Raw genomic sequence first — 27,552 nt, 5'->3', positions numbered from 1 at the left:
GTCTTTAACTGTCTCCACTTCAAAGTTTTATTGACTCATATTACATTGGTACACAAATACCAAAGTTAGTCCATCGCTTGTGTGTCTACACATATGGCTCCTAGTAGTAGTGGTGTGAATACTCAGTGTTGAGTGCAGTGCACAGTGGGCAGGCATCTTGCTGTACAGCTCACCCACATCCAGCACACCGTCTTCTGGGAAGTTTTGGCAATGCATGATGGGGCCATAGGAGTCACAGTGGGATGACAGGGAGCATCGGTCAACTTCCCAGTTTGCAACTGTGCCTGTCCCATGATATGAACCCATTATTCTTAACCCCCCTCCTTTTTTTTTTTTTTTCTTCAAAATCCCACAAATCCAGGTAGTTGTCCTTGCTGTCTGCATCAGCATCACTACCTGGAGCATTTTGAAGGTTGACCAATCCACCAGAATGTTTCATATGAATAGGACTTTCAGATTTAACAGGCAGCTGTTGTTTTAATCATTTAGAAGTTGGCAAAAGGAGTAATTTTAGCAGCAAAAAGTAGTATTCACTTCAAGGCTAGAGATATAGTTTATCCATTGTGGTGAGGCTATCCTTGTTCCTGGGCTCTGGGCCTCTATTCAGTCCAGTGGCCCACGGCAAGGAGGCCATTTCCCTTCTTGGGACAGGGAAGGGGGGGGTGGGGGTGGTCTGGGGGGAACCCAGGCCCCACCCACTCATTCTGGGTTCCAGCCTAGGAACCCTCTGTGGCTGCTACTGGTGGGGAAGGACTCCCCTCTTCCTGGACACTGCAGCTCTTCTCCCTGGGCCACTTCCCCAATCACCCCTTCCCCCCGGTACCTCCTTCAGGTAGTGATAGCAGCAGCAACACTTTCCCCCTCCTGGATCGGCTCCCCCCAGGCCATCAGTTCTTTTTGGTATCACATGGAATCACAGGGCCACCTGGACAGGGGCCCCAGCTCCTCGCTGATGAAAACACCTCCCCTTCTCTGCTGTTCCTAGAAAAACGCCTCTTACTTCTCTTCACTCGCCTCCAATGCTGTCCTCAATTACCACCCCCATCCCATGGGGCAAAGAGTTTTTAAAGGCAGTCTTAAGTGGGACCAGCTGGCCTCAATTAATTTAGGGCAGCCTCCTCCCCAGCTGCTCCCACTCTGTCTGTTAGTTCAACACAGCCCTGCTTTGCCCTCCTGAACTTTTGTATTGGCTTTACCCTGTCACGCCATTAAACACTTAAAAGGAGTGATTTAACACATTTCCATGGATTTTTGTTTGACTTGAAATAAATTCTCATATATATATAACAAGTATAAAATTAAACTAGCATTCCCTATAGTATATGCTTCTATTTGTACTCCCACCTCCTGCATACCAGGTTTTGGTTGTCACAGTAGATACAACTGAATTGGCGGAATGGATTTTCTGTACACAAAAAGACCATCCGTTACTATATGGAATAGCAATTACAAATTCTAAAACAAGTTTAGAAGCACTTTCTGAATAGCATGCACTCTTCTAAGGTATTTTATAGAATTAATTATTTTCTCCCAATATGATTTTCAATAACTGGATTTCTGCCAATGATAGCTCTGTCTGGACCATCGCCATGCCATCATTCAGAGAACTCAGTAACTCAGAATGGGCCTCCAGTGTGAGTCCACTGCTGCTAGACCACAATAATTTCAGCTATTTTGAATAGACCTCATAATGCCACATGAAAAGATCAGCTTTCCCATAAGCAGAAAGTGGTAGTAAGCATGAGTCCCCTGTGCACATTTTCTCAAAAACAAAACAAAGGGCTTCTTGCTCTGTTTAGATTAATGACAGAGTCTCTAATATCTAGGATTTACCAATGGGTTTTAATAGCGCCCCTCCCCCCCCCCCCGCCCCCGTGATAACACTTTAAGAGTCTTCCTTTTTGAGGTAAACATGTTTGATAGAAGAATGTAGTTCAGCAGTAATGAGGTAGGGTCTCATCAAGAGAAGGAAGGCAAGTTCCCTTTACTTAGATGTTTCACCATTATTTGACACTCTGCTTCAAGGTCTAGTCCTGGTTTATAGAGAAATCTTCTTTGCAATTTCCATCTTCTTTCTCCTGCCTGCCGAGCTGCTCTTCTGCTCACTTTAGGAAGTCAAGTATTCAGTTGGTCCAGGAATTTATGTGGAACAGGAGTGTATCAGATCTGTGGTAGCTGGTCTATCAATGATTTCAATAGGTTATATCTAATAGAGGCATTAATTAGTAGCTGCTCAAGGAGCTATCAGAATTTGTGATAATTTAATATCCTTATGCTTTCCATTTTCAGAGACCATTTTTCTAAATTCCTTTCACAGGCTATATCTGCACTAGTGATCTGTTGACAGAAGTTACTGTCAGAAGATATCTTTCAGCAAAACTACCGTTGACAGTTTGTGTCCAGACTGCAAAGCAGATCGAAAGAGCGATCCGCTCTGCTGATAGCAGCCAGACTGCCCGGCCACTCTATTGGCTAAACGGCCAACTAGAAGCACAGCAGACAGGGATGCCTGGTGTCCTTGTAGCGCTGTCGACAGAAGTCCTCCAGGAACATCCAGACTAGCTTTCTGTTGACAGAGACATTGTGCCTCATGGGGAAACAGGATAAGGCTGTTGACAAAAGTGCTGTGTTCTGTCAATTTACTGTGGACAGAACTCATGGAGAATGTGGATAGCCCCCATGTTTTGTTGACAAAAATCTCTAGTGTAGACATAGCCTAATTGTGCTGTTTGATTGCTCCATGTTGCCACTAGCTGGAGGATGGGAGGGGATGTGGACTCTCATCTTGATTCTATATAATTTATATATTTACTGGGTTAGGTCTCACTTGAAATGGTGTCTCTGGTCAAAGCCAAGAATAATATAAATTCCCCACCTATGCATTACATGCTCACTGAGACATCTAGTAGCATTTAAAGCAGTGTTAGTGTTTACGGGAAAGCTTCAATTCATTTTGTGAAAGCATCGCCTTACCAAGAGAGACTTGTTTCCTGTAGGTAAGGTCCTAGTATAATCAGTTTGCCCCTAATCTGTAGACCATATGTCCTCTGAGTTTAAGGGAATCTTGTTTCTTCCCTGATCTGTCCTGAAAGCAGCACATTGACCGATCTGTCAGAAATTGCTCACAGATTGTACTGAAGGCTACCTAGCTGTCTTCAGTACACATTCACTTGAATGAGCAATGTTCTACTTCTTTGTGCAAGATACATGATCTCAGTTTGTAAATGTTTATGTGCTACTCACATCCATTGGCTTTGTGGCTCTGCTCTGACCAGAGCACCCCTTTCAAGTAGTACTCAGAGGAATTATCTCTCATCTTTTTTCAAGAGAGGTTCCATAGATTGTTCTTCATTTCAGCAAAATTGTATCTTCTGACTTTATTTTTGTGAGTTTTTGCTACAGCATTTTATTGTGGAGTTTGTCAGAAGGATCCATTTATTGTTCCCTGATTAGCTTCAGAATCAACCTTGTCAGACCCACAAAAGAGTGGAAGATTATTTTAATGAGCTGAAACTTTATTTGGTAAAGTTATATCACAAATACTTTTTAAAAACACAATCATTCATAGTTATCATTCACTGTGTAGCGCAGGTTTACCATCGGCATTACACATAGCATTTCCTCCCATTTTTGAAGCCATGCAGGCCCATTGAGAGTCAGAACACAAGTATACCTCTTTTTCTAAGGAAATATTGCAGCTAATTTATCTTACCAAGTCACATTTATAATTACATTATGTTGCAATCCCTGTCTGATTGGCAGGATTTGTAAGTACAAAGCCAGTGTAGGATTTTCAGTTAGTGTGGTATGATGAACCACCTACAATCCTCACCTGAGTAGATCTTTGTTCAGGAAAAGTTTTCTCTTCATATTTGGACAAAGGAAAAATATTTTTTGATTGGTTACTTGAAGATGTGAGCACTTGTGGGGTTCACGCCTGCCATTAAATCTAAAGCAGTTTTTGATGGTCCACTCTTTACCCGCAAATCTCAACCCATTAAAGCTACAGTCCAGCAAACCAGCCAAGAATGTGATACCTGTCCATCTTTAGTTTGCCCAGAGAAAAGATATTTTAGAAGGATATAAGAAATCCTAAGAACAGTGGTGTTTAACCCATCAAGAGCTTTAGAATGCTGAATGGTTCAATGGATCGGGAATTGGTTAAAAGACAGAAAACAAAGGGTGGGAATAAATGGTAAATTTTCACAATGGAGGAGGGTAACTAGTGGTGTTCCCCAGGGGTCAGTCCTGGGACCGATCCTGTTCAACTTGTTCATCAATGATCTAGAAAATGAGGTAAGCAGTGAGGTGGCAAAGTTTGCAGATGACACCAAGTTGTTCAGGACAGTCAAAACCAAAAGGGATTGTGAAGAACTACAAAAAGATCTCAGCAAACTGAGTGATTGGGCAGCAAAATGGCAAATGAAATTTAATGTGGGTAAGTGTAAGGTAATGCACGTTGGAAAAAATAACCCAAATTACACGTACAACATGATGGGGTCAAATTTAGCTACGACAGATCAGGAAAGGGATCTTGGAGTTATAGTGCATAGTTCTCTGAAGACATCCACGCAGTGTGCAGCGGCAGTTAGTAAGGCAAATAGGATGTTAAGAATTATTAAAAAAGGGATAGATAATAAGACAAAAGATATCATACTTCCCCTATATAAAACTATGGTACGCCCACATCTTGAGTACTGCGTGCAGATGTGGTCTCCTCACCTCAAAAAAGATATATTGGCATTAGAAAAGGTTCAGAAAAGGACGACTAAGATGATTAGGGGCTTGGAACGGGTCCCATATGGGGAGAGGCTAGAGAGACTGGGACTTTTCAGTTTGGAAAAGAGGCGATTGAGGGGCGATATGATAGAGGTATATAAAATCATGAATGGTGTGGAGAAAGTGAATATAGAAAAATTATTTACCTTTTCCCTTAATACAAGAACTAGGGGACACCAAATGAAATTGATGGGTAGTAGGTTCAAAACTAATAAAAGGAAATTTTTCTTCACACAGCGCACAGTCAACCTGTGGAACTCCTTGCCCGAGGAGGCTGTGAAGGCCAGGACTCTATTAGGGTTTAAAAAAGAGCTTGATAAATTTTTGCAGGTTAGGTCCATAAATGGCTATTAGCCAGGGATAGAGTATGGTGCCCTAGCCTTCAGAACAAGGGCAGGAGATGGATGGCAGGAGATAAATCACTTGATCATTGTCTTCTGTTCCCCTTCTCTGGGGCACCTGGCATTGGCCACTGTCGGCAGATGGGATGCTGGGCTGGATGGACCTTTGGTCTGACCCAGTATGGCCATTCTTATGTTCTTATTCTTATGTTCTTACACTGCTAGAACTTGATTTCTGCTTTTAGAAAGTTTTGCCTCTGCTCCGCTAGGAAGCATGGAAGCATAAGTGATAGATTTCTTTGCCTAACTGAAGTTGCATTAACACAACAGGCAGCTGTAGCTGAAGCTCCTGTTTCCAAAATAAAACTATCTTTTTTAGATTAGGATGTGCTAGTGTAGCTGTCTAGGCAACTTTTGGTTTTTAAGGACTGGACTGGTTGATTCTGTTCAGACTTCACTCCCAGATTTTTCCCTGCCTGAGAAGTCTGTATAGCTGTTTAATATTTTGATCAAATCTGAGAATGAATTCTCTGTTGAAACCTGTGAATTCCAGAAGGGAGCGCAACTCATGTTTAGCACATTGGGAGCTCTAGGATACCTTGGACTTGCTCCTGAAGGGCCTATCTGCTTTTAGGACCAGTTTTAGTTCCTGGTGGATACTTTATTCCTGCCTATCTGAACCTTCTTCCTGTTTTAATTTTAATCCTGTGTCACTCAGTAGTTTAAGCAGCCAAATTAGGATAAGTGTATGTGCATCTCAGTTTTTAAGGCAATTCATATATTGTCACCATAACACTGATAACCTGATTATTTTCTAAAAGAGGAGACAGAACCTTGCTCATGGCTACATGAAATCATGAGGGAGAATTATTAAATCCCTGAGCAAGTAGGAGCCGAATAAACTCTTGATCTTTGGGCTTGAAAGCAAATTTGTATGGGCTTTCTGGAGTTCGAAGCCATAAGTTTAACCAAAAATAGAAAACCACTTATTTTTCCACTTCTTTCCATCAATGACTTGTTCCAGTAGGTCCCAGTAAGATGCACAGGGCAGCTGCAGGACTTTGTTGAATCATTGCTCAATAATCAATGGTTCATCTCCAGGAACTGTTCAGTTTGTGAAATGGTCAAAGGGTAGAATTGTTTTTGATGTGAGAACTAGTGTCCTCTGGTCTAGTAATGACTTAGTTTAAGTAACTGCTGCTTCTGCCTCATCTCCTGCCTCCTTTGTCAATGAAGAATCGCTTCTCACAATTAGCACGTCTCCACTGAGCTTTCCAGAGTCTTGTTTATGGGTAACCCACAATTTAGGGAATTAACTTAGTAATTGGTCCCATGGGGGCTGGTTTCTACTTGAGGCACTGGGATAGATTCATTGACTCTCATGTAGTAAGTGCCATGCTTTCCTTTGTTTGAATCAAAATTAATTTCTGTCGGGGTAGATTGATTTAAACGAAGTTTCCGACTGATACTACTTCACATATTTCTTCAAACAGCGGTGCAAATCTGATTACTAAACTACATTAATTTGCAGCTTGGTACAGCATTTTACATAACCTAAGAGCGTATACTTTCTGTATTTTTTTTTTCTTTTGGATAATTTGATTTTTTATTTTTTTAGGAAACAGTACTTAATACTCATTACCTGTGTCAAGCTGCAGGTGCAGCAGCAGTACATTAGAAAAAGAACTAAATCATACACACAAATACTAAGGCACTGTTATTAAACTAAATATGAAATGTTACATAAATGTTCCACATTTGCAGTTTCAGCAGTCTCCTGAGTTACTAGCTCACGACTGTCTTTAAACTTTTTTTTTAAAGTACAAATTTTATTAATTCAGACAAGTCCTAAGAACACTAAATGTATGGTATGCTTAAAACTTCTACAAGTAGCTTTCATATTCCCAACTCTGTCATTCTGATGAAGATCTGATTCCAGGTTACCGGAAAAGTGAAGACGGACTGTGCATAGAGTACACTTAGTTTTGAAGTAAATCCCATTAAAAAAAGCATGTGATGAAGTTCCTTTGAGAAAGCTAGGAAAGGACGGAGGCAGCATAGAACAGTGGAGCGGACTGGAAATAAAAGGGAGGACATTCAGCACACTCAGCGCTTCCTATATTCCTCTTTCCCCCTCCCCACTTCTCCCACACAAACACTTTTGCCACAGAAAAGCCACCATGGCTTCTGGGAATAAGAGAGACCCTAACTGGGAATATTTTGAAAAAGTTTGTTTCCTGGGTAAAAAAGGAAAACATGTCAAGTGTAAGCAATGCAAGAAAACGATGATGATGAAACATCATAAGGAAAACTATTTGTTAGGAGAAGATTATGTGGATAAGCACATGGATATGGCTGAGTTTATCAATTGGTTAGTAACTTAAATAATTCACTTGGCAATGCATCATTCTCTGAGACTCTTTCTATGCCTTTTAGTGTAAGTGTGATTTGACAAATAAATTCCCAAGCTGTTTGCTGTGTTGGATGTTGCTAGAGAAAGAAAGTTTAGCTTAGCTCAGGAGTGCACAAAGTAGGGGAGGTGATATTTTGTAAGGGGGGGGCGCTGTGTGATCGTCTCCACGCCCCCCACCCCCCGGTGGCTTCTGCTGCCTCGCCAGCCGTCTGCTTTCTCCCACGCAGCCTCTGCTGCTGCTGTTGCCAAAGGAATGCCCCCCTGCCGCTGAGCCAGTCAGAATGCGCAGAAGCCCTGAGTCAAGCTGTGGGGGCAGCCAGTGAGTTCTGAGTTTGGTAAAGTACCCTCTTGGAGTTCTCCCCATGAGTACCCCTCCCCTGTTGGGGCACCCCAGAAGCCTCCCAGCACCCCCTTCCCAAATGCCCTCCACTCCCTCATCCATTCCTGTGGTCTTCCCACTGGTTTGGGGGACCTCAGCTAATTGCAGGGCTGAAAAGTGGGGTCTGACATTAAAGGTTTGCTTACCTGGCTTAGCTAATCCTCATGACTTGTTTAATTAGTTAACTAGGTTTAGAATCAATTGCTCACGTATACAGTAAAACAAAGCTGCAGTAGGGGAAATCTAAAGTTGCCAGTTACCACTGTCATTTTCTCTCTTTTTTTTTGGAACATCACGGTCAAAGATCACAATGGTGGTACCATAAATCTGTTTCCTATTTTGCTTTTTTCCAAGGGAACCCCATCCTATACTTGTTTTCTCAAAAAACACAAGTGCCAGTAAGTTCAAAGGGAGTTATTTCAAAATTAAGTTGACTCTAAGTGCAGTCAGTCTTAGCTTTTTTGGTAACTTGATTTTAATAATTTAAATCAATTCACCCTGAATCCAGGTACATGGGGTATCAGTTGTTATCAACTGCTCTTCCTCTGACTCCAGAGTAATTTTGTCAAGAGAGACCAAGTAGACTTGAACCATTTATTGACAACTACAAATATGTGATCCTAGGGTATGGTAAATCAGGTAAGTAAACAGTCACTCCCTGCTGCTGGTCTTGTAAGTAAACAACCACTCCCTGCTGGTGGGCTTGTGTGAAGATGCACCTTTTTTGTTCTCCTTTTTAGAGTCTGTCACCCCCCCATCACACTCCACAAAGAGTATATGCCAAGTTTTGCATGGAATGGTTACATGTGCATATGTAGCATGTTGAGACATGTCCAGCCATGGCTCAGCCTATTGCCTGAAAGCATGAAGCACATGATTTATTAAAACAAGAAGGGTAAATGTGCCTCATTCTAGCATTACTGAAATGTGTAGGGTAGAGCCCTATCTGGTACTTTTTTGTTTAGTTCCACCCTGCCTTGAAGTTGCCACTGTCACCTACTCACTCCCATGTCGTTTCTTGCATTTTTATGTTGCTCACATGCAGAGAAACTTTGATGCCACAAATCCTTCAGGAGGCAGATCTTACATGCTGTTAAAAATTGCTTAATACGTTACACATTTATACAGAATTTAGACAGTTTTTTTTACTACTAAAAGAATAAAACAAACATGGCTTACATCATGTAATTATAACTCCTGTTGTTATACGTATAAAATCTTCCTATCCCTCACTTAGAATTAGGTATTAAAACCCTTATTTAAAAAAGAAACAAAAAAAAAAAACAACCTTGTTTTATGTTGCTAGCATTCTATTTATGACAGATGGATTGAAGGATTTAATATTTTCCTGTAAACTACTACAGTGTGTTTTGGTTTTGTTTTGGTAACCCAATCCTGTCTGCAACAAAGATGATTTTTCCTGTTATGGCAATGAGAGCTAAAGGATCCTAGTCCTTTTGCATAACTCTAGTTTAAGCATACGGCTTGTATGGGGACTCTCCAGTCCCCTAAAATTATGTCGTAAAACCTTAATTGGTTGCTTTCAAAACTGCCAAGCATTTGGTTACATACACTGTGAAATTATAAAAATGAATTATGTTCCAGATATAATTTTATTCTGTAATATAATCAGAGCAAAAAAACCTATGTAATTTTTAAACATGCATTAAAATCTAAATTAAACTTAGTAAATTGAGGGAATGGAACTTATGAATGGATAAGAATCTTCATGTCCATTTCAGCTATACATACACCAACTGCAGCTTTCACAGGGCAGTTCATGTGAAGCTGTGGTGGGTTTTTTTTGCCCCATAGGATGAGTCTTAGCTGTAGTGCCATGATCCCAATGCCCTGTGGAATGTTGAAGGGATGGAGAGCTATGGTGACTATGTGACTATTGGCCGGTCGAGTGTAGCTAGTTGGCTTGAACGATAAATGTATTTTCAGAATAATGGGGCTGTAGCAGTAACTAGTATAGTGGCTACTGCTTCAGAACTGGTTGGACGCATGACTTTCCACTATTGAGATAGCAGTGGGCTGCAGAAAGTGGCAAGCCCACGAATATTGAATCTGGCTGCAGCATCAGTTTGCTGCCTAACAAGTTTCATTATGTCCTGCTGCATCTCCCTCTTTTTTTTCCTCCTGAGATTTCTTGATTTTTTTTTTCACTCCACTCTTTCCATCTCCAAGTTGTTCACAGTATTCATCCTCTAGACCTTGTGTTCATAGTCCAGTGCAGTTCCATCTTGCATTCACCTCCATTTATTCTTTCTCTGATTGATGAATTCATGTGGCTTCCACCGTCATGTTTTCAAAAGTCTGACGTGAAATAATAACGTGGCACAGTGGTCCTAGTAAGATTGGATTTTAAATCTGTTTTCTGGTCCTAGTTACATGTTGTGTGTCAGTGCAGTTGCAAGGCGTGCTCACTAAAGTACAAGTTAAACCTCTCTCATCCAGCACACTTGGGACCTGACTGGTGCTGAACGAGAGAATTTGTTCAATCATGAGAAGTCAATATTGTCTAGTACAATGGATTTAAACCAGTGTGCATGAGAACTGTCCAAGTCTGCTATGAAATTTCATCAATTTCCTGTCACTGTGGCTTTTTGCAGAGCCCATATAGGGGAAAATTGAAGACCCTGTGCCAGCTGGGGATCAAGCAGCCAGGCTGCCTGAGTCCCAGCTGGTGCAAGGTTCAGCCATTTCACCCCTGCAGTGGCTCTGCAAAGATGCTGACCCCACAGAACCGTTTTCACACTGGGAGGCAGCTGAAATGCTGCTACCCAGCCCAAAGGAGCTGGCGGGGAGTCTGCCGCCACTCCCTTTTGTGACAAGGAGGAGGGAGCAAGGGAGAGAGCCTGTTGGAGCTGTGTCAAGGTTTAATTGTCTGCCTCCATCGATTACTCGTTCACTCAACATCCCTATCATGGTGTTGAGTAGATTTTGAAAATGTTTCTGTGCTAGCAGTCTAAGACAGTGTATTCTGTGATGGATTTGAAACAATTCACGCATTTGATCCTCATTTAGCTTTTTACATGTACTGCTATGTTGCAAACCTCTCTAGTAAAACACTAATGATAGTAAATGTGACATTTATGAGCAATCAATTCAGCTGAAAAAAAGTGGGTGTGCCATGGAATTGTTTGTCTCATTGAAGTGTGCTGTGTTACTGACAGGGTTTGGAACCACTGGTCTAGCAGCATTACCAACACTCACTGCATACAGAGCTCTTAGAAGACATTTAGGGATAAATTACAGCTAAATAACAGAACACTGAGAGCCAGGACTGGTGGCTGTAAACAAACTATGGCACCAAGTGAAACTTGGCCAAACCCGTGATAAGTTGATATCTGGCTAACTAGAGTGCAGGATTACTGATGTTCAACCTGTAGTTGCTTTGTTTCAAATGCCACGCAGGCTGTGTGGTTGACTGAAGTTTAAGGTAAATTGTCATGTGATTTGCATAACTTAACAAGGTCACAGTTCCACTTGTGAACACACAGTCTCTTTCTGGCATGCAGAATATACATATTACCAGAGAGAAATTGTTTTTATTGAGTGAATCTGTGTGCTAACAATATTAAGAAGAAGAACTATTTGAAATAATTACAGATACTTGTTGCTTGCATGGAGAAAAGTTCAGTTTGAAAAAATTGTCATATAATTTGAAACTAAGGTTATGTTTAGACTCATACTTTTGCCATTATAATTCATGTTGCTTGGGCATGTGAGAAAACGGTCGGCTGAGTGATGTAAGGTGCTGTGACAGAAGCCCTGTTATGGACAACACTGTTGCAGCAGGAGATGCTCTCCTGCCAACATAGTTCATTGGAGGTGACTTAATTATATTGATGGCAGAGCTACGTCCTGTTTGTGTCGAGTGGTTACATGAGAGATTATGTGAGTGATCTTATAGTGCCATAACTGCATTGCCAAAACAAAAAGCAGTCAAGTAGCACTTTAAAGACTAGCAAAATAGTTTATTAGGTGAGCTTTTGTGGGACAGACCCACTGTCCCACGAAAGCTCACCTAATAAACTAATTTGCTAGTCTTTAAAGTGCTACTTGACTGCCTTTTGTTTTGATAGTGTATAGACTAGCACAGCTTCCTCTCTGTTACTACATAACTTCATTGGTACAGCTGTGCCTTTGTGAGCTTGCTAGAGTAGACCTAACCTGAACAGAGAGTCTACTTTTAGTGAGGGTAATTAGGGACAGTTTACCTAGGTATGTGATGGATTTTTCCATTATTTCACATCTTTAAATCAAGATGGAATGTTTTTATGAATGATGTGTTTTAGCTCAAATTGAAGTTATGGACTTGAGGTGAAATGCTATACCATATGTTAAAGGTGAGACTAGGAGATCATAATGGTTCCTTTTAGCCTTAAAGTCTATGGTAAGACTATAATTTCACTTTCAAAGTACCCAAAGGTACTGTGGTAAATTTACAATCTCTCCAATTTTTATCTAGTGAGCCATAGTAACACCATTTTAAAAGACTCAGCCTGAGCCTCAGCCTGATCCCTCTGGAAGGAGAGAGCTTAGTGGTTGGAGAATTGGCCTTGTAAACTGAGGGCTGTGAGTTCAGGCCTTGAGGGGACCCTTCAAGGTTCTGGGGCAGGTTAGATTGGGGGGGTGGGGGGAGTCAAGGATGGTGGTAGTTCCTTCTGTGAATGCAGACCTTTCTTTGAGTTTTATGAGAGAAGAACATATTTCTCTGTCACTTATTTCTAAATTAGTATTTTATCAGTTTTATGTCTGAGTCCATTATTAGTTATGACTCCTTAAAATAATTTTATAGCAATGCCTTCAAACCTGAAATATTACATTTTCAGCAAAAACACAAAAATGTGATTTTTTTTTTTTCCCTTTACTGTTCCTGTGGTGTCTAAAGACAGACAAACTTTCTCAGTTATACATCTCAGTCTCTCCATAGGGTTTGCCAAGATCTTCCATCAAAGAGAGGGTTGTTGTTGTTATTTAGGTCTCTTGGGACAGTCTTTTTGCATCATTCAGAAGAGTAGAAAAAAGACATTCTTTTTGTTTTGATTTTTCTGTTTCCTTTGACACAGTATGTCCTTGTAAATATTGTGTCCATTCATGAATTATACTGAAGGTAATTGTTTTTATGCATATAAAATGTTTTGTGTTCTGATAACGTTCATCCAGTAAATGACACTCGCTTTCAAGGCTGATTTGTTTTATTTCAAGTTGGTATTGAACTTCTTCATCAGTGCAAAAACTTTAATGTGCTGTTTTGTATTACAGGTTCAAAACCAGTGGAAATCCGTTTTATAATTCGCAAGGACAAACTTCTGAAGCTGTGGAAAAATATGGTAGGTCTGCTGTTGTTTTCAAGTGGTGTGTATATATAACATGTCAAATATCTCTTGAGTTGCAGTTGTTACCTGAGCAAAACTTGTTTATAAAAATGGGAAGTTATGACAAATAGTCCACTTAGCGGAATTACTGAAACACATTTCATCATTGTCAACAACCATCGGCTCTGCACCTGTTGGTGCCTGATGCATTTCTCACTATTTCCTTCCATCTTTCCATGTCCGTTGCGGAGTGGCTTAGTTTCTTCAGGCTAGCTCTGCACCAATTACTGTATCATCTACCCATTCTCTGTGGGGTCTGTCTCTCCTATTCAAACTGTTCATTATGCTGAATAGTAGGGTCTTGATTTTTTGTTCATTGTTCGTTCTTCAAATATGCCTGAATAGCTGTAACTTGCATTGTATAACCTTCTGCAGTAGGTTCTCTTTTGGCTGTATCTTCATATATCATTCCTCATTGGTGATCTGCATCCATCCTAATCTCAGGATCCTTCCATAACAACTCCTCTCAAACGCCAATATTCTTCTCTTTGAATCTTTCATTATCACCCATGTCTCACATCCATACAACATGCTGCTGAATGCACGCATTTTCAAGATACTCAGCTTCATTCTTAAGCTAATCACTTCGCTTTTCCAGATTTTTTTCTACAGCCTTCAAACTCAGTCTTGCTTTCACTATTCTATTTGCTATTTCCTTCTTACAGTCTAGATCTTACGTTATGTTGCTCCCCAGATATGTGAACTTCTTTACATTCTCTACTTCAGTCCCATCTAAACTGATCTTCCATCCTATTTCCTTATCTCCAAATATCATTGTTTTTATCAATGGTCATAATCAGTCTGTATCGCTTCCCTTCCTCATTTAGCACCTGCACCGTTTTCACTAGGTTCTCATCTTCCTCAGTGATAACTGTCTCATCTGTGAACCTCAAGTTGTTAATTCTTATCCCATGCACAAATATCCCTTCTACCTCTTCCTTGATCTTTTTCATCGCTCTCTCTAGGTGCGTGATGAAGGTACTCAGCGTCTCGTACCTCTACTCGTTCTAAACCAACTTCCCAACACTCCGCACATTCTGACCACTGCCTCTGCATTGTCATTGATACCCTTCAACAGCCATATCGGTCTGCTATCCGCTCCGTGTGGCTCCAACACTGCCCATGTCAATTTCCGATCTATACTGTCAAATACCTTCTGAAAATTGACAAAGCAAGTTTAAATGTTCTTGTTCTTTCATCGAGCTTTTTCCACTATCAATCTTAGTGCCAGTGTCTGCCGTATGGTTCTTCTATCTTTCCTAAACCCTGCTTCCTCATCCACTTGATATTCTTATATCTGTCTGCGATCTTAGTCAATCCGTCAGTATCATCATTAGCACCTTGCCTAGATGACTTGTTAGGGCAATTGCTCTGTAGTTCTTGCACTCCACTGTACTTCCTTTCTTGGATACTGTCACTGTCACAGATCTTGTCCATTCCTTAGGCACCTTCCCTTCTTTCCGTGCCATATTACATAGTTGATGTTTTTTCTGAATCATACTTTCTCCGCCATATTTAGTCATCTCTTCCATGATCTTATTTCCAGGGCTCTTGTTCTTTAGTCATATCACTGTTGTTTCTACTTCCTCCTTTGAAATATCAGTCTCGCTTTCCATGCTTATTGGAGATATTTCTTCCAGTTCTTCCATCGTTCTTTCTGAGACACTCAGATTTTGCTTTGTATAGATTGGGGCAATATCTCGTCCATCGCTGCACAATTTCTCCTTGTTCCTGAGCACCTCTTCGTTCTCATCTTTGATTGTAATCTGCTTCAGCTGCCACTTGCTATTAATGGTCCTAATCATTTTATACACCTCCGTGGTCTTACATTCGCCATAATACCTCGCTATATCTTCATGCTGCTCCTCTAACCATTTCACCTTATCCTTTCTGGCCACTTTCCATACCTCATTGCATTTCACCCTATATTATTGTTCTGTTTTCTCAGAAAGATCCATTCTGATCTTTGGTGCTCTCTTCTCCTGGACCAACTTCAGTGTTTTCTGCATAATTCACTTCTTACTGATCTTCTCCTCTTCTGGAACAGTATGCTTAATTGCCTCTTGTATCACCATGGCTATCCCTTCGACACTCTTATTAGGTCTTTCTCTGTGACTGCATTCCTAATATTCTCTTCAAGCACTGCTCTGTATGCATTCTGTATTTCTTCCTCGCTTAATCTCGCCATGTCTCCCCTCTTCTTAAACTGTCTTACGCTTTCTCTTGAGTTTCATCTTGGTATTTGCAATGACTAGATTGTGGTCCGAATCTATATCTGCTCCTTGTAAAGTTTGGCACTGCTGTAGTGATGTTACCCATCTTCTAATCAAAATCATATCTACCATTCGGTTGCCATGTTCACTTCCTGGAGTCCTTCTGTTGAAATCTCATGTTGCAGATCACCATCTCATGCTCTGTAGCAAAGTCTAGTAGCTTCTCGTCTCTTTCCTTTATCGGTATCCAAACTTTCCTGAAACTCTCTCCCAACCTTCATTATCTGTTCCAACCTTCACTTTCCAATCTCCTCCAATGATCAACACATCTCTCTTCAGTATCTTCTCCAGTGTCTTTGTCACGTCTTTATAGAATAGCTCAATCTGTTCCTCAGTACTGTCCAATGTGGGTGCACACACCTGAATGACCTGAACGGTTTTGCTTTGAATCTCGGTGCCATCATTCTTGCACTCACCAGTTTGCATCCTAACTATGCTCCTTTATCTCTTTTGCTGAGAAGGAATCCGACTCCTGCCTCATGCTTTGTTCCATTTCCTGACCAAATTACTTTATAGCTGCACGTCTCTCCCAATGCCATCCAACGCATCTCCGCCAATCCAAGTATATCACATCAGTATCGCTACATCTCCTTGTGAAGTAGCTCTAATTTTCCAATCACCCACAGTGTTCAGATGTTCCATGTTCCAATTGATAGTACATGTGTTGTAATTTTCTTTTGGTAGCCAACTTATCAACCCAACCCTAATCACTTGATTGATGTCACAGACCTTATTTGTCCAGGTGATGTCCTAGCCGGCGTCATTTATCATTTAGTTGTACTGGCATCAGATTTCATTCATATCGTTTCACGGTCGGCACATCATCATCATTTGACCAACCCTCCTCCTCTATTCAGGCTTGGGACAGGTGTGTAACCCTTAGAGGCTTCATGGTGAAGTTTGAGACATATTTTCTTATTTTCAAATATTTGAGTTGTAATATCCCTTCCTTTATGATGCACAGTTCTGACAATTGGCAGTCACTTTATGTTCAGAGATTCAGTAGATTAAACACAAAGTAATATAGGCTTGATGACACACCCCCCCTTTACAGTAGTTTCACAGACCTAAAATCCTGCTTTTACTGCATATCTGAATTTGTGACTGAATCAGAATTGAGACAACTTTTAATTTTTATTAACTTCTGAACACATTTGCAAAATTTCTACACATTTGAAACTTCAGTTGCAAAATTCAAAGTAATAGATATACAACAATCTTCAATGCAAAAGCTGACATTAATATAGCATTAAGATTTCAAACTGAAACAGAAAATGAGGAAATTAAGGTTCTAATAGTGGTGTTAGTGTGGTCATTTGCAAACAGTGTTTGTTTATACTTTTAACAGGGAAGCTTAGAATTGAAAATATTACATGTGTGTTTAAACTTTTAACTTTTAAAATATCTTGACTCTTAATTTGAAACTGTTAAACTTTATGGGAAAAAATAAGGATACGAGATGAAAATTGTAAAGCATTCAAAACAGTTTCACAGCTAGCTAGGTGTTCAACTGCACTAATGTGTAGATACACAAAAACGTGGCTGCAGTACCATGGAATTCTAAAATTTCTAACTGCCGTAATTAGTAATTGACTGAAAACCTTTTGAACCACACATGCCCAAAGTGATTCTTTTAATTGTCATATTTTTTCTAGTTTACTGAGTGACTGTCCATTAATAAAGACTAACCTTATGGAATGGGGGTTGGCGGGGCGACAATTTTGAATACTGTACAGACTGTTTTTTGCAACAGTTCATATGTGGGAAGCAGTGGTGTTCCTGATTTAAGAACTATTAAGTGCATCTTGGAAAGAGGTGCATGGTGTTAAGTTTTTTTTGCTTGTTGAGCTCAAATATTGAAAGAATTGGCCCAGAAGGAAAAAGTTTTTAAAGAGTTATGAACAATGTAAAATTGTTGAGGGGTGAAGTTTATGATGAAATTTGAGTTACAACATTAATAATAGACTTTGCTTTCATTAAAGCTGTAAGTCTTTGCAAGAGCTGTGATGTTTCCATAATACATTTATACTTGGAGGACTTTACATGTTGGTCCTCTGCACTCTATCAGATGGCACCTAATGAGTGGTCAGTCATTTTTGCATTCACAGCACCTCTGCGACCACACACCTGCTTCTTGTTCTCCAAAAATTTGCTCTTCAGTTGTAAAAAGTTTTTTGTGGATGATGACAGCTCCTTTGAAATCTTGGCCAATTCTTCTAGGCTGACTTTTCTCCAGCTGTCCAATCTCCTCTGAATGATATAACTATGTGGCATGGTTGGTCTTTTTAAACTTGGTTCCTGAAAGTGTACTAGACAGTTTGGGTACTTCATAAAATAAGGACATGTTCCTTGCACCATTTTAGAACTTGCAATCTAATTTTAAATGTGGGGGAACACCAAGAAGGATAGTCATTCTAGGAACGTAATCAAATGGTTATTTGGTTTTAGTATCTGCACATCTTAGTAGTTCCAGTAATAAAGGTGGTGGGAGTGGGAAAGATGTGTGTGTGAATGTGTGCAAGAGGTACACACTTACATCCTGCAGGTAATACAGAGCAAGTTTGTGTTTAGGACTGAGCAGAGGATAGTGTGGGCTGTCAAACAAAAACTGGGAAGGTATAAGAAGAAACATGGAAGAAGACAGGAGTGTGAGAGGGAAACAAAGGAAAATATCACAAATGGAGATGAAGCTTGGTGGAACAAAAGATCAGATGTGAACGCTAATGTGGAATTTTGTATTATCTGCATTGCAAGGATGAGAACTTTAAATTTGATACATAAGACAAGAGGGAGCCAGTGGAAGAAACTAAACAGAGGTGACAAGATCTGAACAACTGATATGCAAACTAATTTCAGCAGCAGCTGTGGGTATCAGATTGAAAGGCGTTTACAGTGAAGCAGATGGTTAAGACTTAGAAAAGTTATGTTGCCGTTGCAAAAGTGGAAAAGGAATGGATTCTTTTTCGTGATAGGAGTGAAGCAACATTTTGTTATGACCTAAGTGAGAGATGAAGGATTTAAAATGACTCCCAGATTTTGTCACTTTATGGTAGAGACTCATTAACAGTAATCACAGGGGTAGCCGTGTTAGTCTGGATCTGTAACAGCAATGAAGGGTTCTGTGGCACCTTATAGACTAACAGAAAAGTTTTGAGCATGAGCTTTCGTGAGCACAGACTCACTTCATCAGATGCTGGGCTTGGAGATCTGTAGGGCCAGGTATAAATAAGCCAGAGCAAGGGTGGGGATAACAAGGTTAGCTCAGTCAGCAAGGGTGAGGCTGACTACCAGCAGTTGATCTGGAGGTGTGAATACCAAGGGACGGGAAGCTGCTTCTGTATTTAGCGAGCCATTCGCAGTCTTTGTTTAAGCCTGAGCTGAGGGCATCGAATTTGCAGATGAATTGTAGCTCAGAAATTTCTCTTTGGAGTCTGGTCTTTGAAATTTCATTCTGAAATATCAGAAATGGCAACATACAAAAACCCGTAGGAGAGCACTTCAATCTCCTAGGCCACACAGTAGCAGACTTAAAAGTAGCTATCCTACAGCAAAAGAAGCTCACGAAAGCTCATGCTCAGAACTTTTCTGTTAGTCTATAAGGTGCCACAGAACCCTTCGTTGCTATTAACCGTAATGAGGAACAAAGGTAGTAGATGAGGGAGGAAAAAATAAACGGCTTTCATTCATGCTGAACCTAAGTTAAGAGCAGCCTTCCCAAAAAGAAACCTAGGAGAGAATATGAAATGTAAGGCTGGCCATATTTCACGTAGAGATATAAATGAATCCTCTCTTTAGAGACAGCAGATGCAATCAAAAGATCAGACCCCACAGTTCATATAGTCCAGTGTCCTCTCTCCTGGCAGAAGTCAGAACCAAAGTCTTCAGAGGAAATGAACAGAACATGGCAGTGATTCATCCCCAGTTGATCAGGCCTAGCTTCTGGCAGAGGCTTAGAGGGATATGCCATATAGGGTTGCATCACTGAATATCTTGGCTGATAGTCATTTGGTGGACTGATCCTCCTTGAATTTATTTAATAATTTTTTTTAACCATTTATACATTTGGCTTTCACAATATTCCCTGGCAGCGAGTTTTACAGGTGGACTGTATGATAGCTGCCTTCCAGTCGTATGGCATAGAGGCTGATTTAAGCAATAAGCAACATATTACCATTAGTAGTTCTGTAGTTTCATATTTGAAGTCTTGCAGAACTCTTGAGTGAAACCCTCTGGCCTTGATGACTTACTGCTGTTTAATTTATCGGTTTGTTACAAAATCTTCGTTGACACCTCAGACCGTTCCTCACACTTTTCACTTAAAAATGTTAGCTCAGATGGGGTAGTCTCCCTCATAGCCACAAGAGCAGGGGTCTGCAGCCAAAATAGCGAGAAGAGCCATTTTTTCAAATTTGGTTATAAAAATCTATATTTTAAGAGCTGCAATGCATGTGAAAATAAGACAGTCCTTAATAAATAACTTCACACCGTACTCTCATGAAGCAGGTCTTTGGCCACGAAAGCTTATGCTCCAAAATGTGTTAGTCTATAAGGTGCCAGAGGACTTCTTGTTGTTCTTGACCATACCTTTTGTAACCCCTATTGTAAGAACAGCACGCATGCAATGATTTGTAATGTGATACATGTTTACTGTAGGATGTTCACAAACTTTTTACATATTCCATTTTCTCACACTTTACCTGGGGGGAGGTGGGGGGCTCAGTTCCTGTCCCCCATGAAACCAGCAGTGCCAATTGCCCTTCCACCCGCCACCTGCACCCTTTCTACCTTCCCCTCCCCTTTCAGCCTTTGGATCTGCCCACCCTATCTGGCACGCCTCCACACTGTTAACCTGCACGGGCCAGGCAGAAGGAGGGAGTGAGGGAGCCAGCCAACATGGTAGATGCAGGTGGGCAGGGAGGGAGGATGCAAAGCCACCCCCTCTCGTGCCCACCTCCTGTGCCAGACTGCTCTCTCCTGGGGCCAAAATGGTGTCATTTGCAGCTCCAGATGCTGCTGCCACTGCTGACTCCTCTGTGGCTCCCTGCCCTGCTGCCACTGAAGTAGTAGAAGTGAATTCAGTTGGTTTAATGGCCAGCAGGGCAGTAGGGAGGGATCCAGCCGTTAAACCAACTGAATTTAGTTCTATGCTTCAGCAGCAGCAGGGCAGGGAGTCACAGAGGAATCAGTAGCTGCAGGGTCCAGAGCTGCAGATGACTCCTTAAAGAGCCACATGCAGCTCTGGAACATCAGGTTGCCAACTCCTGCACAAGAGTGAAGACTGACTCATACAAAAAATTTATTTGGCCTTTCCAAAATGGCCTCCTCTTTGTTGCGTGCTCCTTTTGCACCTTGATGGTCTAGTGGCACCACTATTTTTTGGTTCCGTTTTTTTTAATCTTTTGCTGGTTGCTCATCTGATTATATATTTACACTCGCTGGAGTTTGTTTGCTTTTTGTTTTCCTCACAAGCATCTGACTTCCAGTTTTTAAAGGATGCCTTTTTAACTCCTACAGCTTCTTTTACCTTATTGTTATTTACCATTATGGCACTCTTTGGGTCCTTTTAGTATGTGTGGGTATTTTTACTTTGGGGTGTGTATTTAGTTTGCTCCATTATTGTGGTGTTTTATGTAGGTTCCATGCAGTTTGCAGGCATGTCACTCTTGTGATTGTAACTTGTAATTTCAATTTACAGTAAGTCCTCAATTTACGTGGAGGTTGCAACCTGGGCAACTTCCGCGTATATCAAATTTCACGTAAATGCGGGGGTGGGTTGGGGAGATCCCCAGAATTCCTGTGGCAGGGGCAGGGCACTTCCTGCTCCAACTGCTGCCTTTGTAGGGCAGCCTTGGTGCTCCAGCCACAGTGCACCTTGGCCTCAAGGCTGCTCAGACATCAGCAGGTCCAGCCACGGAGCTGGAGCCCTGGGCAGTTCCATCCATGGTACAGCTTGGCCCTGGGACTGCTTGGATGGTGGCGGCGCCAGCTGCAGTACTAGAGCCCTGGGGAGCTCCAGCTGCAGTGCAGCTTGGCCCTGGGGCTGCTCTGGCAGCTGCAGCTGCGGACTCAACTCACGTTAATATAAAAACACATAAGTCAAGTCTGTGCAAAACAAGGGTCTACTGGAAGTGTCCTCATTGTTGTTTATTTCTTCCTTCTGAAGTTAAATGCTGCTGGAGTGAGCTTCTTCCATCCCAGAAGGAGATTTAATTTAATTACCTTATGGTCACTATTGCTAAGTAGTTCAACTATATTCTCTTCATCCTTTCCATCCTTGGATTTTGTAGAACTGTCATCTCTCTAGCTGCAATCCTTCTCCTTTGGTGGGCTCTCTTTCTCACCCCTTCTCTTTGCTGGCACCCATTCATAGTGCTCTGTGATTCCTCTTCCTTTTATTCTTCTGCACTATCCCTTTTGCTTTCAGTATCCCTTGACAAAAGCAAATGGCCAGATTGGACAATGAGTTTTAAACACAGCTCCAGAGCAACCAGAGGAGCTACCAAACAGGAGTGTTTTGAAACGCTAGCTACCCCCAACATATTCTAAACTTAGCCAAATAGCACTCCCCCACGCCACAAATTAAAACCTCTATAAGAATAAATTTAAGATATGCCAAAGTCCAGTGGCAGAGTGGGCTATCCAGTTTATTCTGCTGAATGCACCATGTATGATTAGGTCCTTGACAGTTGGCATACATGTGCAGTTGGTGCAAGCATATGGTTCTTCAAACTACAATCACTGAACTGTAAGAGCAAAAGGAGACAGAAGTACACAGATGAAACTTCCAGGAAAAGATCATGCTGGAGGGAAAAACAGTCGCATATTTCGGACTCTCTTTCCAGGTGAATATCATGGTGTCTTTCACACTCCCTCCTTATGGTGGGAACCCCAGTCACTGGGAAGAGTTGGACAACAGTACTGGAGTAATTACCTTTGTGCTGCCTGTGGGTGGCAGCTCTGCCTTCAAAGCCAGTCTCCCAGTGGGCAGGTGCCATTTTCCAGCTGCACATATTTGATGGCAGCACAGAAATAAGGGTAGCAGTACCGTAACCCCCACCCAATATAATAATATTGTGATGCTCCCCCCAACACATACACACAAAACAGTCTCTTTTTTGGGGTCAGGACCTCAACAATTACAATGCTGTGAAATTTCATATTTAAATAGTTGAAATCATGAAATATACAATTTTAAAAATATGTCCCTTTTTCATCTCGAGAGGCAGTGGCTAATAGCAGTCGTCAGGATCTATGGGCATTGTTTGAGTCTGCAGCTTCTCTCATAATCACTGTGGAATTGACTAAAATGAATGGTGAATCTAATAAGGTCCTAGGTATTATACAAAAACTAGGAAGCTAGTAAAATTGGAATTACAAGGAATGGTCACAAGACTGATATTCCTATTAGCTGCATGGAAATTATTTTAAAACATCATAATAACAATTCAAACTAAATGTAGTATTCCCACTCCTTTTCCCTGCCAAAAAAGGCAGTAAGAGGCCCTATAAATGTTATCATGACTAAACAGCAGAATAAAAGCAGCAGTTATGGACAAAAAGGTGCCTTTTAAAAACTGGAAGTCAAACAGAGCATAATCTCTGTCAGGTCAGGTATAAAAGTGTATTAGGCAAACCAAAAAAATTGAAGAGCAGTTTCTGTGTCTTGTGAATTACATTTTTCTTTTAGGACCAATTCTGCTACAGTTTATCCAATTAATTCCTCCCTTCCCCCGCCCCCCCACCACTTGGGCCAGCCACTATTCCAAACAGCTTTACAGACCTCAGTGCTGGTCTACACTGCTTTCCAGACAATTATTGACAGATCTCTGTTTGGACAGTTGGTTCATCTTGTCCATATTTTGATTCTGGTAGCAACCATATAAGTTCTTCCTCATGTGCCTCTGCCATTTTTGGAGGTAATAGTAAAAATACTCCAGAAGGGAAAAAATGTTGAACAGACAGAATAGTCAGACTGTCATCCGTAATTCTTTAGGCCCAGTCCTGATGGAGACCATGTCAATTCTTCTTCTAGTCTAATGGATACTGCTGTGCATAGAATCTGGAAGCAAAACTCAAAAAACCCTCTTCTGTGGAAATGCTTGGTGGCTGAACAAGCAGTGCACACAATCACCAGTTTCTCAGAGCTAGAGAATAAAAAACTGCAAACATAAGCAAGACAAATAGAGACACTGAGTGAGCTCTTTAACTATTGAACATGGGTGTCCAAATTTACTGCCCCCCCCCCCCCCCCAAGCAACATGCCACAATCTTCCGAAGTACAGGAGCTGGAGCACACCTGACAGATCTCGGAGCTTCCACCCAGCATGTGTGCCTTGGGGAGCAGAAGCAGAGAAACCTTCCTTTCTGCTGTTCAGAAGCCATATCCCCTGTGGGCGAGCTACACTTCAGTTATAAAAGAGCCACATGTGGCTCATGAGTCACTGGTTGGCCACCCTTGCTATAGAAGTGAAGTCTACACAGTGAAGTTTTACGTTTATAGCTGTTCAGCTAGCCCTGTGATAAGTAGCTCAGATACATATCTATAAATCAGCGTTTCCCAAACTAATTTGGCCATGGAAGACTTTTCGGCTTGGAATATATTGATGGAACATACATCCAGGTCTGAAGGTAGTAGGGGTTCATACCTAAAAATTGCTGCACATAATGCTCAAAAGTTTATTTAAAAGTTAGTCTTTTTAGATGTCTTTTATTTTACAAAGAACAAAAAATAAGAGAAAATCATCTGAAGGAAAAACTAATGTCCTCCTGATAGGAAGGCAGGTTGGCAACCCTATAATTAAGTATAAAAATAAAAAATTCAGTACAAACCCCAAACAAAACATCAGTATGAGAGCTGAAAGAGGGAAGGTTAGTGTTATTCTTTTGTACAAAAATAGAAGGATAGTGTTGTTCAAAAAAGGACTGCTCTTCCTTAAAGCTTAAAAACATTTTTATGAAAAAGAAATGAAAAACAAATTAGATGAGGGAAAATATTTTAAAATTTGGTGTGTTTTTTTTATAAATTTATTTTTACAAAAGACTACTGGAAAAATGAGTAACATTTGACAGTTTTTTAAAGTAGGAAGCATGCTCTTGAGCATCTGTCAGCACAAGTCGCATAATAACTGTACTGTTACGAATGCATTATAAATATGAATATACCTACAATCTAAATAATATTCAGATACCTTTAGTATTTTTGATAAGCACATCATTTGTTTAATATTTTAAAAGGAAAATATTGCTAGCATATTACATTGATCCTGGTTACGTTTCTTTTTTGTCTCTCAAGCAAATTAAGAAAGTAGATGGCTTTTGTACCATTTTTATAAAGGTCATCATGCCCCAAAGCTTTTCATCCTGTTTTTGAATCACTGCCTCTTCCTTGGTTCACAGATATTTCTTTTGGTGAACTATTAATGATCTATGGAGAATAATTTTAGAACCACTACTTTAAGGATTGAGGTCTCTGCCATTGATGGTCTCAAGGAAATGTAGCATTCTATGGGCTTTTAAACCTAGTGCCAACTTCCTGGAAATACTCATTTGCATTTAGACCTCCCCTCTTTTCTACCACTAGGTCCCCAGCTGCTCGGAGCCTGTAATAAGATTTTGAAAAGGTCATTTTTTACCATTCCTTCCTTACTCAAACCTTTTCAAATCTGTTGCTGTCATTATTTTAAATTGGTTTAGGTTTTCCCCCTTGTAGCCATTATGTTTACTAAAAGAATAGGGATCATAACCCTAGTTACATTTCCAGAATTAATTTTCTTTCTTCCTACCCTAAAAGTGGGAAGGAAATGTCATTTCACTATTGGTGTTGGTAGTATTTACACTTTGCTCCTCTCGTCTGTTCATCTCAAATTGCATTACAAAGGTAGTAAGTATAATTACTACATTTTACAAAATATGAAGCTGAGAAGTGAAATGACTTATCCTAGTGAGTTAGTGGTAGAGCTGGGAAACTTCAAAACATTTGAAGCCCTTAAGGATCACACTGAGCTGTGATACATTGCTCCAGCAAACAGAATTACAGGTTCCACCTCCCTGGTCTGGCATCATCAGGACCTGACTGGTCCCAGACAAGAGAATTTGCCAGACCAGGGAAGGCTCCCTGCCACGGCCCCCAATCTGCCACACCCCACCACTAGGCTGCTCCCTACTTTCTGCAGTTGCCCAGGGTCCAACCTGTGGCTGCTGCCAGGCTATTTCCCTTTCCCCTGGGCGGCAGGGAAAATGCCCTCTGGCGATTGCTGGGGACACAGCCCCGGATGTACATAGCTACCCCTGGCTCCACAGTGCTGCCTGGGGAAAAGCCAGCTCCAGCCCTCCAGGGCTGTTTGGGGAAAGCTGGCTCTGGCCCTGCAGGGCTGCTGGCAGACACCAGCCCCAGCCCTGCGTGCCTGCCCCCGTCCAAAGAGATTGCTGGGGAAACATAGGCTTTGCTGCAGTTCCACCCTCTGCCCTCCACACCCTCCAGCCTGGCTCTCTGGGCCAGAGACATCCCTCGTCCTGCCAATTGAGAGATGTTGCTGAACCAGAGAATGCCGTATTTGGGAGTTCCAACCCTCAGTGGCTATTGCTAATGCTTATCAAAATTAGATTCTTCTATAAGGGTCCTTTTGACCTGTTCAGCTGAAAAAGCTTTTGTGTTGTGTATTGTGTTGAGCTTACACATGCACTCCCTGAACTTTCACCAAATAAACTTATGGTCTGGCTGTTAATGGATGTGGTTGTCAGCTGCAGAACGCTGAACCTTTTTCTACTTCAGTAGGCCATTTGCCTTTGTTCATTTGTGTGCAAAGAGCCCTTTAGTTAGAGCCCTACAGTCTGTACAAGTCAAAGCAAGAGCTCCCTGAAGGAAACTTCTTAGCTATTGCACAGCACTGGACTGGCTGTTGACTGGTCACTACTTTTAGAAGATACTAAAGTAAAATCATTTGTTTTTTTTCCCCACTCGCTAATTACATCATTAGCACATACACACGTTTTAATCAAAAGGCAGTGCTTGTTTTCAATAAATCCTTCTGTGGTAGGAGATCGACTTCCATAAATTTCTGCTTTTGTAAAATTTCTTATTGTGAGCTGATTCCATCACAGGACATAGGATCCTTTTTTTTTTTCTTTGCTGTAATCCTATCCAGTCTTGCTAGAAGTGTGGTTGTGGGGTGGAGGCGAGAATGGGTGATTTTTGACTGTTAAGGATTAATTTTAGTTTACAGACAATAATAGAAATAGGTAAGAGACTAACTGGTTCCTTTTCAGACATGGAAGTAATCAACTGGGGTGGTCCCAGGGCACTTTGGGAACACGTATTGCTGAGTTATTGGCTGCCACCGGCCTGACAGAGTAGAGGACGAACCCTACAGTTTATGCCAGTGGAGCCAGATCACAGGAAACAATTGACAGGTAAAATAATTTTTTGTTGTTGTTGTTTTAATGAAAGAAGAAAACTAAAAGTTTTATAATATAAATGGGACTGACTCTCTAATGAGATGTCCAAACATTGCTCCTGTCAAATATCTGACCAGTTTCATGCATGGACTTTGTTCATTCAGTTGCTTTTGTTTTGTTTTTAAGAAAGGCACGGTATAAAGTAAATGAAGTGGAAATCTCTCAGTAATCTTTCTAGAAATAAATTAAATTTTAATTATATTATTGAAACATTATCAAATCTTATACTGAGAACTGGACTATAATTCATGTTTATGCAGTGTTTCCAAAGTGTTGAGTGTTCATTACATTGAATGAAGAATCTTCCATTGGTCAATGAAGTTGTTTGTTTTTTATTGAGTTAATAAATTTCAGGGTTTGTATTAAAATTTAATTTATCTGGATCAGTTCCAGCTTTTATAGTGAATTAAATTAGAAATAATCAGGGATCTTGAATGGCCATTTAATTATTGTGGCAGTATAGACTTAAGTTTATCAGCTAAATCTGTTTTTAGCATCGATAATTATTTTACCTCTTTCTGTTATG

The 27,552-nt window shown here is 40.9% G+C and overlaps 1 protein-coding gene across 2 annotated transcripts in view; it reads left to right on the top strand.

Annotated features, from left to right (window-relative positions):
• Nucleotides 1–27,552, top strand: part of UBE3A (ubiquitin protein ligase E3A) — a 91,273-nt gene that overhangs the window by 15,652 nt on the left and 48,069 nt on the right. Inside the window, exons 2-3 of one of the 2 annotated variants that reach the window (XM_074991962.1) lie at nucleotides 13,187–13,254; nucleotides 26,838–26,981. The gene's annotated coding sequence lies outside the window, so the exon portion shown is untranslated. The remainder of the gene's footprint in view (nucleotides 1–13,186; nucleotides 13,255–26,837; nucleotides 26,982–27,552) is intronic. The other variant, XM_074991976.1, reaches the window with a different exon arrangement.

Source organism: Carettochelys insculpta, chromosome 1 (assembly GCF_033958435.1).
Source record: "Carettochelys insculpta isolate YL-2023 chromosome 1, ASM3395843v1, whole genome shotgun sequence".
In the NCBI taxonomy this organism is placed as follows: Eukaryota; Metazoa; Chordata; order Testudines; family Carettochelyidae; genus Carettochelys; species Carettochelys insculpta.
This window is presented reverse-complemented; position numbering and strand designations above follow the sequence as displayed.